Below are 16,599 nucleotides of genomic sequence, written 5' to 3'. Positions count from 1 at the left end.
TAAAGACCCAACTCCCCTGCTCATTCCCTTTGCTTTAAGTCCCTTATTAATTAAACTTTCACCAAGTCAGAAATTTTTATTAAAAAGATAAAGTCTGCTGCACCGTAAAACAGAAGTAGCCTATTGTCTCTGAAACTAAAATTTTATTTCTATAAATAAAAGGGAATTTTTAATACCATCAGAGGGAGTGGGACCAAAGGATCCACACACTACAGTAATTAGAGGGAGATTTTCATCCCAACTACTCTAAAATTGGTCAGCTTTAACCAATACCCTTTGCTCCAACTGAATAAATACTCTTAAGACTGTTCATTTTAGAATCAGGGCGTGTTATTTACTGTATGGCAAACAGAGGCAGCAGCAGCAGCATCATCACACTCGGGGAGAGACGGAGTGTAAATATGTGTTTTGCCATCACTGTGTGTCTAGCCATACATCTCAGACATCCTGGTACACTGTTATTCAGAGGGGAAATGGAGCTGCAGCCAAATATTGACTGCAGTTTTATGATCAGTCGCCCACTTGATCAATCAAATCCCGCTTGTGTCATTAACTTTGCAACAATATTTGTCAATCAGCGTCATAAGACAGGGATTGTGTTGTTCCAATTAGTCTACTACTACATCTACAAAATAATTTTTTAAAAGAAAATGTAGCTATTTTGCGCCGCCACGGTGATGCACTGGTTAGATTTCTCCCCTCATGGACAAGAAATAAAAACTGCAACTTTCTCTGTGGAGTTTGCATGTTCTCCCTGTGGGTTATCGCATGCTACTACACATGACACGTGATCCCAAAGCTCTTGGCCAACTGCATTTAATCTTCATTTTTGTTTGTTTTCACAACCTTCAAGGAGGACTCTTGTCTCTCACCATCTAAAAACAGACAATATAGACTGTCGACGCGTCCAGGATTATAAGATGGGATCTGCTTCACTGTTCTTTTATTCTCAGATGGATGAAGCAGCATAGAGGATGGATCTTCTATAATTAGCATGGGAAACTTTTTGGAAACATACAAAAGGAAAAAATAAGATAACCCAAGAGCATAAAACCAAAAATTGATGTTACAATACCACAGTTCTCAAAATTGTGAATAAAATACTTTAAATAGAGAAAAAATAGTCTTCCACCTGTATAAAATGTTCAAACCCAAAATTTATTTTTGGAACTTGATGTTTAGAATTTTCCTGACACATTTCACTAATGACATTTATTACTCCAAAGCAAAGCTGCATTGGTGTTTCATAGTTCCCCAAGTGCATTCAGCTGCTTTCAAGTGCAAATCCTAAGTGAACGCAAGGAATCACTGAACGATCACAAAGAGAACTCAAGCGGCTTCCTTTGGATGAGAGAATGTGTGGAGAAGGTGGACCGGGTCGACAACACTACTACTTAGCAGGTGCAGCCTGCAGCAGGCGGGTCAAACCCATTGCGATGTCAGTTTGAGATGACTCCAAGATGCAGACAATGCTTAAACAGAGGAGTATGGATACATGCGGCGTTAAGGTGCATTAATTTGGCAGAAAAGTCATGTATCATCCACAGAGGATCATTATGCCACTTCCACAGTCACTGCAGTACAGCCTGCAAATCACGGCCAATTAAGAACCCTTTAAACTTACAAGTCAAGCATCACTTGTTGTGCTGTCCATAATGGGGTTTTATGGATATGAAGCAGTTGTGATGGTTGTACTGGTCTTGTGATAAATGGTTTACTTTGCAGGGAGTGTGGCGCGGTGTTGCAAACTAAGCAGCACCTTCAGTTTGGCAGGAGCATAAAAAGAGAGAGGCTAAGAGAGGGTTTCAGGAGCTGCGAGCTTGATCCAATTCTATCAGTTCATAAGAATCGCACCTTTAGCGGTTTTCTGCGGGATAAACAATTCATGCCTGTTTCCCAAATTTTTTGTGTCAGTTTTCTGTTTTCTGCTAACGAGATGTCACTAATACGTACTGGAATGCTGTGTGAACACACAGTTTGATTGGCCACGAAGAACTTAATGATGTATACCAAATGTGGGGGGACAGCTTCTAAGCGCATATTTTTGTAGACAAACATAGCTGTTGACAACATTTTCCACCCAGTTTACCAATTCTGTCGAGCTGAAAATCTAAAATTAAGAGCGAAATTTTTTTTCTTAGGTACCGCATCCGATAACAAATCATGTCCTATTAGCATTTTGCAGGAATTGGTCAGATTGTAAGGACACATTATGAAAAAACCCCACTTAGCAAGAGGGAACACATAATTAGAAGAAAAACTGTTTTCTCCAGTTTGCACGCAAGCATTTGGGCAAGAACAAATCTGTCTACCTGATATTCTTCAAACTAATTAAAGAAAACATGAATCAAACGGTGTATGTTGTCCATTTACATAAACTCATTCTCTTATTGTTGTGTGAATTTTGTTGTATTGTTCCTTCGTGCACATAGCAGCTTATTCTAGCTTAATTTGTGCCACTGTGTCTTCCTGTGAGCAGAGCCCAGTCATCTTTAAACGGCTCCATTTAAAATGCAATTTGATTATCTGCCAAATTGCTACCAAGTCTTTCCCTCCGCAGCTTGGGGATAGGGTAAAAATTTTAATTAGCATTTGCGCATAAAAGAGAGGTCTTTGTTGCAGTGCATTTGAACACGACATCCCAGAATGACCACCACTTTCAAAGAGTCATCACCCAAACGATTTCAAACTAATAGATCCAAAGGGAGAGGAGCTGTCCTGGCACAAACCGGTGGGGGAATCTCACAGGCCTATAGTGGCACTGAGAGAAAAAAAAACCCACAGGACATGGCATGTTTAAATAATCCAAAACTTTTCTTTAATCATAGTTTAGAAAATTGGCTAGGATCTTCAGCAGGAGACAGCTGCTCTGCCCCACAGCCATTTAATGAGATTCACTGAGGGTTTCCCTTAAAATATTTACGCTGTCCCATGGCACAGCAATATTGTCCTAGAATGGGGAGATAAGAGCCAAGGAGGTGTGTTGAAGTTCTCCTAATCAATTTGCTAATTACTGGAGCAGCAATAGGAGAGGAGAGAGGAGTCCCTTCTGGCAAGCTGTATTCTAATAAATGCTGAAAAATTTATTTACTCCCTTAGCCAAGAGGAATTCTGAAGTGGGATTACAGCGGAGAGCTGATTGAGGCAGAGCTGTGCTTTGGTTGAGGTCGCAGTCAGAGGAGCAAGGAGAGGTCTCCAAACATAAAAGGATCTCTCAGGACCTGCACCTTTGCATCTGCTCCAGGAACGGAGATGGCAGACTCTTACAGTCTTGGCATGAAAAGACCTGACTGATATAGTTACACATCAACAAATATTAATGAGACTTCTGGTCCTTGCATATTAAAGCAGGTTATTGTGAGAGGTGTGGTGTACAGTGCCACTGAACTGACTACAATATGAGTAGATTTATGTATGTAATGTATTTATGGAAACACTGAGGCATGGCATTAAGTTCCATACCAAATGTTATAGGAGCCATGGGGTGGTTTCTTACTTAGAAGTAGGAGGCAGAAGGCCAAGGCATTACACCAGACGTTAGGGTTGTGTGTTTGAAGTCACCCGCGTGAACTATGGCACAGGCTGACCCCCTCCACCTTGCAACCTCTGAGACTGAGGGCAACCCTGGACCTGTCACTGCAAACAGTCCACATCTTCTTCTGGGTTGAGGGTAAGGTCTGCTCCACCTCTTCACTGCCTAATTATCGAGAAGTCCCTTCTTCCCCCGGAGTCCCTCGCCAATGGAACGTTACACGGATCAGGGCAGGTCAAAAGTCAGCATAAACCGAAAGCTGCTGAGGCGAAATTGTGAGCTAATCAGAGACCTCTATGGGCACCGAGATGTATTAGAAAAGTTCCCTCCTTGGGTACACGAGGCTTTCCAGGGGACCATATTCTCGGCCACCAGCATAACCACAACATATCTGCAGAAAAATAGTTTTCTCCCAGTCCAGTTAACTGCTGGTTTGAGTTTTGCTGAAGCAACTCAATTTAACCAGCGTTACAAGCGAGAGCTTTTTTAATTTGACCACGGCAGTCTCTGTGGACAAACTACTATCTAAGCATAGCCAAAAGAAGGAATTCCCCTCAGAAAGAGAGCAGAGCTTTTTTTTCTTTTTCGAGACATAATTTATTAAGATTATTTGTCACATACTGCCAAGTTGCATAAACTTTCAGCCAAATGAAAGTACCTCATTATTACTTTTTTTCACATTTGTAACACTCTGATGCTGATTAAATAATCTTTGGTGGTTCACACCATACAAGTGTAAAAACGTATTAAACTATTAAAAACCCTGCCGGTTTTTATTAACTTTGGGCATAGCCTATTTGGAGAAATTGCAAACACATTTAATCAGATAATAACAATGAGCAGTCCCTCGTGACACTGCTTTTGTGTTTTCACGTTGATGCTTAACATTACCACTGAAAAAAAAAATGAAAACAAAAACACGGACTTATTAGTAATTACTGTCTATTTCCATGTCACTCTATTCATTTCTCCAATCAACTTGTTCCCTCAACTCCCACAGTCTCTCCGGTGGTCCCTCCAGTGTCACCAAGCACATGGATGTGAGCACTGTTCCACTGAGGATTGAGGCAAAAACAAAAACACACACACAAAAAAAAAAAAAAAAAACCTGTTGCTGTGACATTTTGTTCCCTCTCACCTCAACGCACGCCAGTCACAATGGACCGGTGTGTGGGGGGGGATCTGTGTTCACATCACCATGGTGATGGCTCTCTGTCTCCCAAGGCTCCCTGGAGGGGGTTGGAGGGTTGACGGTGGGGAGGAGGGGAGGAGAGGGCAGCAATGGAGCCCGCTGCCAACTGTGCCTCAACCAAAACGCAGCCGAACGGCTGAGAAGACATGTTCTTACTAGCTTCCTCTTGGTGTGACGTGACAACATTTTAATCCGAGTGAGAGTTTATTCCACTCTGTATTATCCTCTAAACTCAGCTTACAGTAAAACTCAGCACCTGTCATGTTGCAGCCAAAGCGTTTCGCTCCATGACCTTTGAAAGGGCAACAAAAGAACTAAATAGCTTTGGTTCAGGAACAAGTGTCTGAAAACATCTGTTTGCTGGTAAATCATACTTAGATGACATCAAAAGGCCCCAGACAAGGTATTAAATTAAACAAGACAAAAGCAGGAAAGAAAAAAAAAAAAGGCACACCTACAGTATTTAACCTTTATGTGACTTATTTCCTTACCTTGACAATTAAACCTGTAGGCTCCAGTTTCTGCCGTAAAACCAGTCTGCACCTGCTGCTTATTAACCTGTTTTAATCAGCCAGAAATGTCTAAAATGTCTTTCTGCCAGACCACATCTCGGCCCTGTCCTGCACCTCCAGAGAATTTTGTTGATAATGTAAAAAGCCAATTTCTTTTTGCACTACATTGCAATCTAAGCAACCTTCAGGTTCAAAGTCTTCCTGATGGTAGTCAGATGTGACGTGACTTGGGTGTCCTGCTGATGAAACAGTGGTAAGGAAGGAGAAGTGTGAACATCTAGTGGTCAATGCTCTGCTGTTGTGTGAGCCGTACGGCAGGCATGAGGAAGTCCACACCACCTGCCTGTTTAAGACAGCAAGCAATTTCTGTGAGCTTGGATTTATAAGGTAACCTGCAGGAGTTATGAAGCGGCCGGCATCATTTGCCAACGAGTGATTGAAGCTTTGGTGACATGATGGCGTGCTCCCAAGTACAGTAGGTTACTTTTTAGGTGATTTGTTGACGCCTGAGTTGTTAAGATTGAGTGATTTATTGTTTCTCAATAAATTCTTATTCTGAAGCCAAATCAGGTTCCAAGAATTCATCTTTATTTATTGTTTTAGATGGAGAAAAGAAAAAAAAATGGTCAGAACACTAAAGATAGTGAAGCTTAATCTATGATTAAGTTACCTGGAATTTTTAAATGCAGTCTACTAAAGAAAGAGTCACTAAAAAAAAACACTTTCCCTGCTTTTTATTTGCGCAACTAAGGACTTTAAAGTAGAAGTACAGTTGGAGATCGGAAATCAATTCTTGATCAAACTGTAACAACATACATGAAAATTCCGAGAACAAAATTATATTCCTCAGACAAGCCTAATTGAAGTAAAATGAGGTCAATCTCATATTTAAATGGGATACTGTGAAGGCTGTGAGATATTTGTTCTATGCTGACCATGAAATAGTGAGTCTGTTATCATGACCTTAAAAACTAGGGGTAATCACACAATTAGAATAATCAAACCTCACACGTTGACATTAAATGCAATCAGAGAAAATGCCTGGTTTACATTTTTCAGTCCATTATCAGTTTTCGTTTAATTCAATTCAATTCAACTTTATTTATATAGCACCAAATACAACACAGTCATTTATAGGTGTTTTTTTTAACGGAGAAAAATCCAACAAATCCACATGAGCAAGCAGATTTATTGTGACTGTGGAAAGGCAAAACAAAAACTCCCTTTTAACAGGAAGAAACCTTTGCAGAAACCAGATTCAGAGGTGGCGGCATTCTGTTGACCGGTCAGGGTGTACAAACTATTTAAAAAACATCTGATCTTCTCTTACTGAACATGTTGACACATTTGGTCTGAATGTGGGGCCTAACAGATAACACTTTGTCACCTCTTCACCCCAGAAGTGGCTTTTCATCAACTTTATGCTACTGTATGCTTAATTAGTTGTATTTTGTCTTCTACTTACATTGCAACTATGCCTCTTTCTTTTTTTTACACATACAGATGTGTAAAAGATGAAAAATGTTGAATTAACAGGTACATGCACAAAGATACTGGAGTATTCATGTGAAACCTGTGTCAATCTGATTTCTCATAGTCAAATAATTGCCATTATATAATAAAGAACATCACAATATGCTGTTTGCATGATCATTTAGATGATCGGTAACTCCAGAAATTGGATAATGATCAGGTTTTTAGTGTGCCTGCAAAAGGGCTCTGTGATACAATTTTCTATTCTTATAATACAGGGGTCATTTTAAAACCAGTCACAGTTGTGCTTTTTTGCTAATGCAACGCTAAAAACCACTCCTTGTGTTAATTACTGTGAGTATAACAACCACCTTCTGCTTAGGTTTTACTGTGGACTAAGATTAATGTGCCAGACTTGCCTCACATCTGAAGTGATTAATGAACAAGAATACTTTAATATTACTGACACTATATAATGCACAGGGTGACAACACCAGACTATAAACTTAGTACAGTATATAAATAAATACTGCATTGGATTTCCATTAAAGCAACATGGTTGAACAACCACTACAAGTGGCTGGCAATTTGTTAGATGAGTTAATTGGTCACTGGTTTATCCAATTCATCTTAATGCTGGTTTCTGGACCACACCCAAAGTACAGGGAGCAAGACATGCACTGTTGTCAACAATTAGTTTCAGCACAAATACAAGATAGAAGCCCTCATGGTGCCAAAGTCAAAGCTGTGCCAATTAGATTTTTAATCAAACCTTGTGCTTGTCACCTTTCAATTCCCAAGTTTTCATCTGAATTACCAAAGCTTACACCCAGTCTTATGGCTAAATACCACTGTTTTGAGCCTGATGCAGAACTGTTTACTCATTAAATGCCAGGTGGCGCAGGCACTGGAAAGCTAGAGGCTAAGGGAAAGGGCCTAACCTTTGTACACTGTCTAAACGTCCTCACTTTCTCCTTGAACATCTATCCTTAATGCTGCTCCTCTGGTCCCCTCCCTGTCCCAAAGTGGCCAGCTGGGAACGGTGCGCTTGTGCTGACGTCCCTACTAACCTTGGCCAGTGTAAGGATTACCGTGCATTTACACTCAATGTTCCTTCTTTCCTTAAGACTTATTAAGAATGATAATGAGCTCGGAAAGGAGCAGCTTGTGCCTTTCTCAACTAGTCTGTGAAAGCTCTTCTTTCCGTCTTTCTCCTGCTCGCTGTTCACTTGTCTTATTCTTCTCGCTATTCTTCCTCTCCACCCTTTCTGCAGTCTGTCTCTCCTCTCTAGTCTATGCCCTCCCTGTCGCTCTCTCTCTCTCTCTTTCTCTCTCTCTCTCTCACTCTGTCTCCATCGTATTGAAAGGACCCAGGACAAATTACCAAAAAGGCCATTTTCATCTATGAACTGCAGGATTTAATCGATACTTATTTCATGCCTTCAAAATCAACCCTATATTACTGTTGTCTGCGTGATTTGTTTATTTTGCTTTGGAATATTCTTTCAGTCGAAGGGGGGAAATGCACGGGATGCAATTCACCTTGAACCTCCATTATATTGGATTTCTCTACTGGCTGATCAAGCATGCAAAAAGGACATTTCCTCAGCACTAAAATAAAAACAATAATGATGATTAAAAAAACATGTGTGCTATTTGTGCTGGTATAACGGTAGGTGTTGAAGGCAGTATATTTTTACAAGGAAAACACCACGGTTGTGGTAGTGTGAATTTGTATACAAAATCATTACACTGAGGGCAATTGATAAAGCTTATGCGCCGGGGAAACAAAAGTAATAGCTCCTGAAGCCTGTCAAATGCCGCCTGGGATTATCAACACTTATTTGACATCGAAGACCTGAGGTCCACAGCCAAGGTCAAACAGAAAAGGAATACACATGGGTTTAATTCTACACACCCCTTGACAGATGCAGATGGTACTTATGAGACATGAGGCATTTCACTGACTGATAGAGCTGCAAGCAATAAGAACGTTGGAGCCATCGCACACTGATTAACCAATGAAATTGTCAACTATCTGAGCGGACCAGGAACACAGCGCTACTGGCAACGTTTTAAAGTCAGCTTCGGAGAAAGAAAAACACAGAGCAAAGGCCCAGAAGACCACGACCATTAAGACTGAACTGAACATGCGAACCAAATTCCAATTAAAACCAAATGGACGATTAGCATCTCGGCTCCACAGCTCATGAAATTTACCAAGCTTTCCTGTCACCTATAGCGACAGTAAAAAAAAAAAAAAGATGAAGAAGAAGAAGAAGAAAAAAACAGATGGAAAGCAGAGGGAGCAAGCGAAAGAGAAGCGGAGGGAGAAGGGCAGTATGTTTGACAGATGGATATTGCAGTGTCTCATCAATGCTGAAGAGCGATGAGAACCTGTACCACCAGTCTGACAGTGAAGGCTGGCCGGTGTCCAGTGAGAGATGGACTTCCGGACAGCAGACACAAGGCGTCACATTCCTGAGCTACACTGAGGGAGAACACAGGATGAAGTGCTGGAAACTGCTTCAGCTGATCACTTTACAGACTTCAGACAGGCTGCATAGACGCGCATGTACAATGGCCCCGCAATGCACTGGGGTGAACTGCTGTACCCTGTAGTGTCACCTGCTGTTGGTTATTATTTTTAGTGACCTCATAAAATATGAGACATTACTACGGTAAACTTACCTTTAGGCCGCCTAATGCTTAATATGCAAAACGCACAACATGCAGGCTGATTTCATGTCTAAACATGTGTTTTTAAGCTTGCCCGTTTAGGTATCCAAGTGTGTGTTCGCTTTGCATGCATGAATAAATCTGCAACAGTTAGGCCACACAGCTGCTGCATGACGAGGGTCTTACGGAAAATACCTCAAAAGCACAGTCTCTGTGTACAGTGCTTCTTTGAATCTACAAGATTTGTAAGGCGGTAAAATCAAAGCACAGAAATTGGCATAAAAACTGCAAGATTGAAAAAAGAAAAAAAAACTTTCATGTTTACCTTGTGTTGTACTAGCAGGGGCATTTTTAATATCGAAGACGGGTTTCCTTGAATGATCTGTTTAACCAAAGACAGGAGGGAAAGGGGGGGAAAAAAAGGATAATTAATTACTTTTGTGAGCTATTGCACGGGAGAGACAATAAACCTGCCTGGTCGCCATGGATATGACATATTTGCTCTGAAAACAACACAATAATTAGCAAAGGAGAAAGATCCGGCGAGAATATGAGAACTCAGGGTTTTAAAGTGCCAGTGATCTATTCCTGTCCTCATCTTCATCCCTGAAAATAATAACAAACACTGTGGCATGCACACAGCACAGACATTTAAAAGTGAACAGTGACCCTTTACAAAAGTGTGTTAAATTAAATCCTACACCAGAGTGGTGATTTGTAACGATTACAACTCATCAAACATGCACACGGTACATGAAGCGTTTTTTCTTTTATTCTTTTTTTTTCGGATTGTTTGTTCTGCAGTGGGTGGAAGTCAGAAAACCTGCCTTACAGTCCGGAAGGGCAGGAACTGCATTATATTAGCAAATATAGTGTGTGTGTGTGTGTGTGTGTGTGTGTGTGTGTGTGTGTGTGTGTGTGTGTGTGTGTGTGTGTGTGTGTGTGCGCGCGCGCGCGCGTTATGTTGTCATGACATTATCTCCAAACAGATCTTATAGTATTTAGCATTTTTGTTTTTGCACAATTATCTCCTTCATTTCAACCATTTCAGCTTTAGTTACTGTCACATACTACAGAAGAAATAAATATTTATAATCTTTAACAACACAACTTCCTCATTTCAGACTCTGAATATTGATTGCATTTATAGTAGTTCCTCTATTTGCAGTAAATGATACTGTATAGACGCTACTACCTGTTTAGCGACAACCAAAAGAGTTTCACTAAGTTTTCTTTTTTTCTCTCTCTCTCTCTCTCCACTAAAAGCGTCACTTTCGGCGCTTGGGTCGCACCCGAAATTCACTCATTTGTGTCGGGGCTTTTTTGTTGTTGTTGTTGTTGTTTTTATTTTAAGAAAGAAAAAAGTGAGGGCTAAAACCATCGCCATACAGCACATGTCCAAGCAGCTTATAAGTAAAATAAATACTGCATGTCAGTGCGTTCTTTACATTTGAAGAGTGTATTACAAGCTTGTCTTGACTGATAAAGTGCGAACTTTAGAGGAGCAAAAGTTACATTATTCTCTGTCAACTTCACCGCGAGGCAGCTGATTGTTTTCCAGCTTTGAATCGAAGCGTTCCGTGGGTGAAGTTGGAGCGAAGCCTGGTCCTCTTCACCGGAGCTTGAACCGGACGGAGCGACAGTCGCTCCGGAGTCCCGGAACCTGCAGCGGCTCACGCTGCCGCCGCTGCCGGCGCCGCGCGCCGCTCGAACCCGGCAGGGAGTCAGCCCGTTCACCGGGCAAGAGTCCTCCGGCTCCCGCACACGTTAAACCCCGAATTTATCAACGCTGTCCGACCGGCGTCACGGCTCCACCGAGCCCCACTTTAGTGCGCACAGTGACATGTTCCAGAGATGAAACAGTAGTTGAGAGCGAAATCAAAACTCTTACCTGTGGTCACTTCCCCGTTTCTCGGCGACTCCCGCATGAAGGGGAGACGTTGTTTACGGCTCAAGGTGTGAGATGAGTTTATTATTGAAGTTCCCACATTAATTTTCACTCTTTTTTTTTTTTTTTTCGGGTTTTATTGTAGCATTTTTCTAATTTCTTACAGGGGCAAGTCGCCCGGAAGATCTGCCCTGGAGACCGGCTCCAAGTGGGAAGAGGAGTCCTTAATTGAATTTCTCGGTTCGCAGGTGTTGCCTGGAAAACCTGCACTGGAGCCTCGTGGCAGTCGTCATCTCAACCAACAACTTGGAAAAACGCACTTTAGAAGGAGTTGAATCTAAAGTGGAACGTTCGTAGTTTTTATAAAGCAATAATACATTATGTTGCCACTGGTTATTAAGAAATAACACGAGTTCAGATTGTATATAAGAAGTTTTCAACTCACCATGTTCTCATTATCATTTAAAAAAAAATCATCAGACCTGAAGTCACGTGAGTACCATGCCAGAACTTGATCTTACTTTGTTTACATTATGTTTACAGTGCTCAAAACACAAGTAATGTTAGCTTGTTCATGATCCACACTAAAATTGCACATATTTGCAGTAACTAACATTAAGCTTTTTAACAGACAATTTTTGAGCCCAAATTATTATAATAGTTTGCACTATTGCTCGCTCAAGTTATACAAAAATTCTCAAGACAGCTCAATAAATAGTCGATTGCCTCACAATCCATTAAATTAGTCTTTTTGCCTCAGACTTTCTGCTATTGGTTGAGTTAGTTTGCTGTTAGCTGAGACGAAGGAGTGAGGATTTTTGGGGTGTAAATGTAAGGAAATCAGTTGACCTGATCATATTCACGATGGTCTTACGTCGTCAGTGGGTACCGCTCCCGTCTCACCACGAATACTAACCAGGCCTTTTTGTGCAGAGTTTGCATCTTCTCCCACATGCCTGTGTTTAATTGGTGAGCCTAAATTGCCCCTTGGTGTGAATGTGAGTGTGTGTTTGTCTCTCTCTGTGTTTGCCGTGTGATGTACTGGCAACCTGTCCATGGTGTTTCCTGCCTGCACCTATAGTTAGCTGGTATTGCTTCCGGCGCCATATGACCCTGAACAGGATAAGCGGTATAGAAAATGGATGGATGGTTTCAGAATAAAATCTGAAACATGTCTGTAGATTTGTTTCTGGTTCATTTAAATCAAATACAATTGTTGCGAGCACCAGTGACAGCTGGACAACAGGATAGAGAGCTGTAAATCCAGTGCAAATACAGATTATTCACCTCAGATTAGCAGGAATATAACTGAAGCAGAAAATCCTTGGAAGATTTTACAACACCTGCTCTTGGACTATCAATATTACGGCTTTTCCTCCTTTGGACTGATTAAGTGACACCATCACATGAAATAACAGACACAGACACAATAGTTAAGAAGCATAGCAAACTTTCAGCATAGTGTAAATAGTTAATTATAAGAAAATAAAGTCAGTGATGGTTTTCAGTGGGCCGTACAGCACTGCAGTGGTGAAGACCTCCGCTTTACAGTTACAATGTCCACATTAGAGTTTGCATGTTCACCCTGAGTGTGGGTGTCTGTTCTTTTGGCCATAGTCAGCTGGAATCAGCTCCAGTGCTATAGAAAATGGAGAATGGATTATTTTCACTATCTAGATTTTGCCGTTTGTAATTAAGAGTCATCCCACTTAAAAACAAAAACTATTTCGCTGTTGAATCTGCACAGTGCCTGACGAAGAGACTGCTTCTGGTCTCTTTCCAGGCTTTAGGGTGTTGGTTTTCATATTTGGCATCGTGAACGTATTAGTTGAATGTTGTCTCTGAACTGATCATAGATATGAATGAACTTGCGGTTGCTGTAGCTATGTGTGTCTCTCTGTGTTTTCCCTGTTATGGACTGACATCTTGTCCAGCATGTTTCCTGCCTTACATCCATTGTCAGCTGAGATCAGCTTCAGTACCCCACGACCTTTATGTGGATAAAGTAGCACAGAGAATGGATGAACGGATGGATGGATTTGCCTGTTTGCACATCTGGCAGCCTGTTGGAGTCATATTTCTGTAAGCCTGATGAATCTTATATCAGCGTTCCTTCAGCTCCTTTCTCGTCCCTACCAAATACTGAGGAATTATCTGATTTTTGGATATCAAATGCTCTGTCATGTGGAACAAAAATTGTCATTGACTATTCCTGATATTGGCGCATAGGCAGGTCAAATTTTGTACCTCAAAATTATGCCTGCATGTTTGTTCTGGAAATGAGTTTATTAGAATAATGACACTGAAAGAAAAAAAAAGTTCAGGCCAAATAAACATAGCAAAGAACTGAAACATGTACATGAGTTTGTAAAAAGAAAATAAAAAATTACCAGTATAGCCCAAACATTAAAGTTAGCTCATAGTTTAACAGGAAATAATATCATATTTGCACATGAAAGTAATGGTTTAAAACTTCCCTTCTATCATAAAAAAAAAAAGCTTTTCTGTATATGTGTGGCTGAAGTTTGTAATATAGTACCAGGTCCGTTTAAAGTTTATCATGCTATTGATAAAACACAGATGTCACCTCCCCTCTTTGTTTTCCTTCTCGCTCACCTTTTCCGCCACACAACATACATCAATAATTTACTGTAAAATATTCTGCGCATGAGACACCTTGAAGGATTTCCAGGAGCAAAGCCCATAGGAATATTGGGGCCGTGATAATGTATTTTAAACTTGAACTTTCCTTATCTAAATTCTGCAGTCTTGTGAACTATTGACAAACAGATTATTGCCAATTAGCAGTTTTGTGATGTGTCCTCTTGTACATAATAAAGGATTGTGAGGATCGATGGCAAAGTCAACTAACAAGGTAGATAGTGCTTTAATCTCTACCTTCTTGGAAGGTTTAGGATTCAAGGATCATGACCTCGCTGGGTTTTCCTCCACTACATTTAACATATCGGGTCGCTGATTCGTGCCATTAAAATAACATTGTCTCTTTACCATTTTTAGAAACGCATCCTATTTAAACATTTCTACAAAAGTTGAATCCAAAAATCTATGGAAGTTTAAGGTTGGACTGAAAAAGGTTTTATGGGAATAACAGTTTCAAGGAAAATGTTTACTGTTCTCTGTGAATAATCATTTAGAATTGGTATTATTTGAGATGCATGACCTCAGCACATTCTTTGATATAAAGAATATACATTGTAAAGGTTGTTCATAGCTCCCACTTTATGTAAAGTAATGTACAAATAATATGCTGATGAGGCCTTGCAGCACATGGTCTCCTTCCACTTAAAGCATCAAAATGATGACTCATTCAAAAGCACTAATGCTGTTCATATAGTCAAGATTGTCCGAGACACATTTTTTTAAAGCGCAAACCTTGTGAGGTATAAATCTACAGTTATCGTAGGCATTTTATGCCCACTTCTCCGGAACGTGTTTTATATACTACATTCTTAAACAAACCCTGCCACGGTCACCGCAGAGGTCCAAGCATCCCATCCATCAGTGGGTTCCTCCTGATGTTGCAATACTGTGATACAGAATAATAAAGAAGTAAGAAAGACCAGAAAATCAATAGATTATTCTGCAGATCACTTGATTCAGTAATGATCCAGTCCATTTATCGCCAGCAGTTTATTCATAAGGCCTGCTCTCAAGGGCGTACCCACCCCACCTCTGCCCTGCTGACTCTTTTGCCATTGCTTCTACTAATTATAAAACATTAAAAGCTAATCACATGACAGTCCAAGGTTAGAAAAGGCGCACAAGTTAGTTAATAAAAAGTGAAATAAATAAGGGAAAATGAGATTGAAATAGAAAGTTTCCATTGCCTGTTTTTCTTCTCGAACAGGTTGACACAGTGCTTGTCATTTTGGAGGACTTGTCATAGTTCTCTGACTTTAGTTAATGACGCATTTCTTCTGTCTTTTCATGCAACCCAGCACTGATGTCTCACCTGTCATAGGACTCCTTATTTCTCTTATGGCTGTGGATGTTTAGTTTTTAACTCATCTGGCTGCACCACTGGGGTCAATGTCATTCAACAGAATGAATCTCGGATAAATCAGATGTCTTCCCAACATTGCGGAGTTATAGATGTGTTCTAGATGAAAAAAGATTGTTTGGGAGTTGTTGTTTTTTTATTTGGTGTTACAATCAGGGAACATAATCATGAGAAAGAAAAACGACTGGCCTGTGTTTGTAATCAAAAAGTTTCCAGATCCAAATTATATGTCCGTGGTTATGAAAAGAAAAAAATTTATATGAATTTGGCTTTTTTTAAAGATTTTTTCTGGATCTGGTTATATTGTAAAATGCTTTATTCAACATACTGTAGCTCTCACCTGACTGTGGGCAAAGGCAGACAGTCCCACACCCTCATTTTCACACCTACAGGTGATTTAGAGACACCAAATAGCCATGAATGCCTGTTTTTGGACTGTGGGAGAGAGCAGGATTGATAATAAGTATTTTATCTCACATATTCCCCTTCCTTATAAGTCTTTTTTTAATCATTACTATGATATCAGCTGAAGCATCATCACATTCCTTTGTCTGAGGGAGAAATACAAACCATGTAAATTAGGAAATTAAAACAACGTTTAGATCTTTATTGATGCTGATCACACTAGCATCACATCACACCGAACGCTCAAAGTCGCCAATCCAATGTGTTTGTGTTGATTTCTAGAGCGACTGTGTGGCATCTTCAGGGAAAACATGGAGTGGATCCTAGTTGACTTTGGGCTGATGGAGGATACAGACCGGGTGCAGGTCACATAGAGACAGATCACAGTACACATGCTTATGGGCAATTAACTCCAAATGCATGTTTTTGGATTGTGGGAGCAAACGGCTGTGCAGCTAGAGTTCTAGCCACTACACCGCTGTGCAGTCGTCATGGAAAGCAACTGCAAAAAAAAAAAACTTTTCACAGTTTACCAGCTGGTAAAAACTGAATATGTAACTAAAATCCAAACGCAAAAAAAGAATCTCAGTCAAGGTGGACAAGACCTTTGTGACTGCTTGTCATGTGTACCAGAAGAAACACCTGTTTCATGTTGATATAAATAAGCTCAACTTTAAAAGTCATAAATACGGCAGGATTCTAGGCCACACAAAAATAGCTGAATATAACTGATGCGTATTTCATGAGGAACACAAAATAATGCCAGTAATAATCATTTGGCTTTCGTTGTGAGACGTATGGTGTGGCTTTACTCGTGTAAAAACATGGCAAAGACACAACATTTGGGCTCCAAAACGAACAATTTGATGCGTGGCGAAGACGCACATCCTCCACAAG

General features: G+C 40.5%; 1 protein-coding gene across 1 annotated transcript in view; it reads right to left on the bottom strand.

Moving 5' to 3' along the window:
* casz1 (castor zinc finger 1) overlaps nucleotides 1-11,386 on the bottom strand; it is a 166,284-nt gene extending 154,898 nt beyond the window's left edge. The window contains exons 1-2 of the mRNA XM_080496761.1: nucleotides 11,280-11,386; nucleotides 9,714-9,770 (exon numbers count right to left, since the gene is read on the bottom strand). The gene's annotated coding sequence lies outside the window, so the exon portion shown is untranslated. The remainder of the gene's footprint in view (nucleotides 1-9,713; nucleotides 9,771-11,279) is intronic.
* Between the last annotated feature and the right edge of the window lie 5,213 nt (nucleotides 11,387-16,599).

This window comes from Blennius ocellaris (genome assembly GCF_963422515.1).
Source record: "Blennius ocellaris genome assembly, chromosome: 5".
NCBI classification, from domain to species: domain Eukaryota; kingdom Metazoa; phylum Chordata; class Actinopteri; order Blenniiformes; family Blenniidae; genus Blennius; species Blennius ocellaris.
The sequence above is the reverse complement of the archived record's forward strand: the minus strand, read 5'-3'. Positions and strand labels throughout refer to the sequence as shown.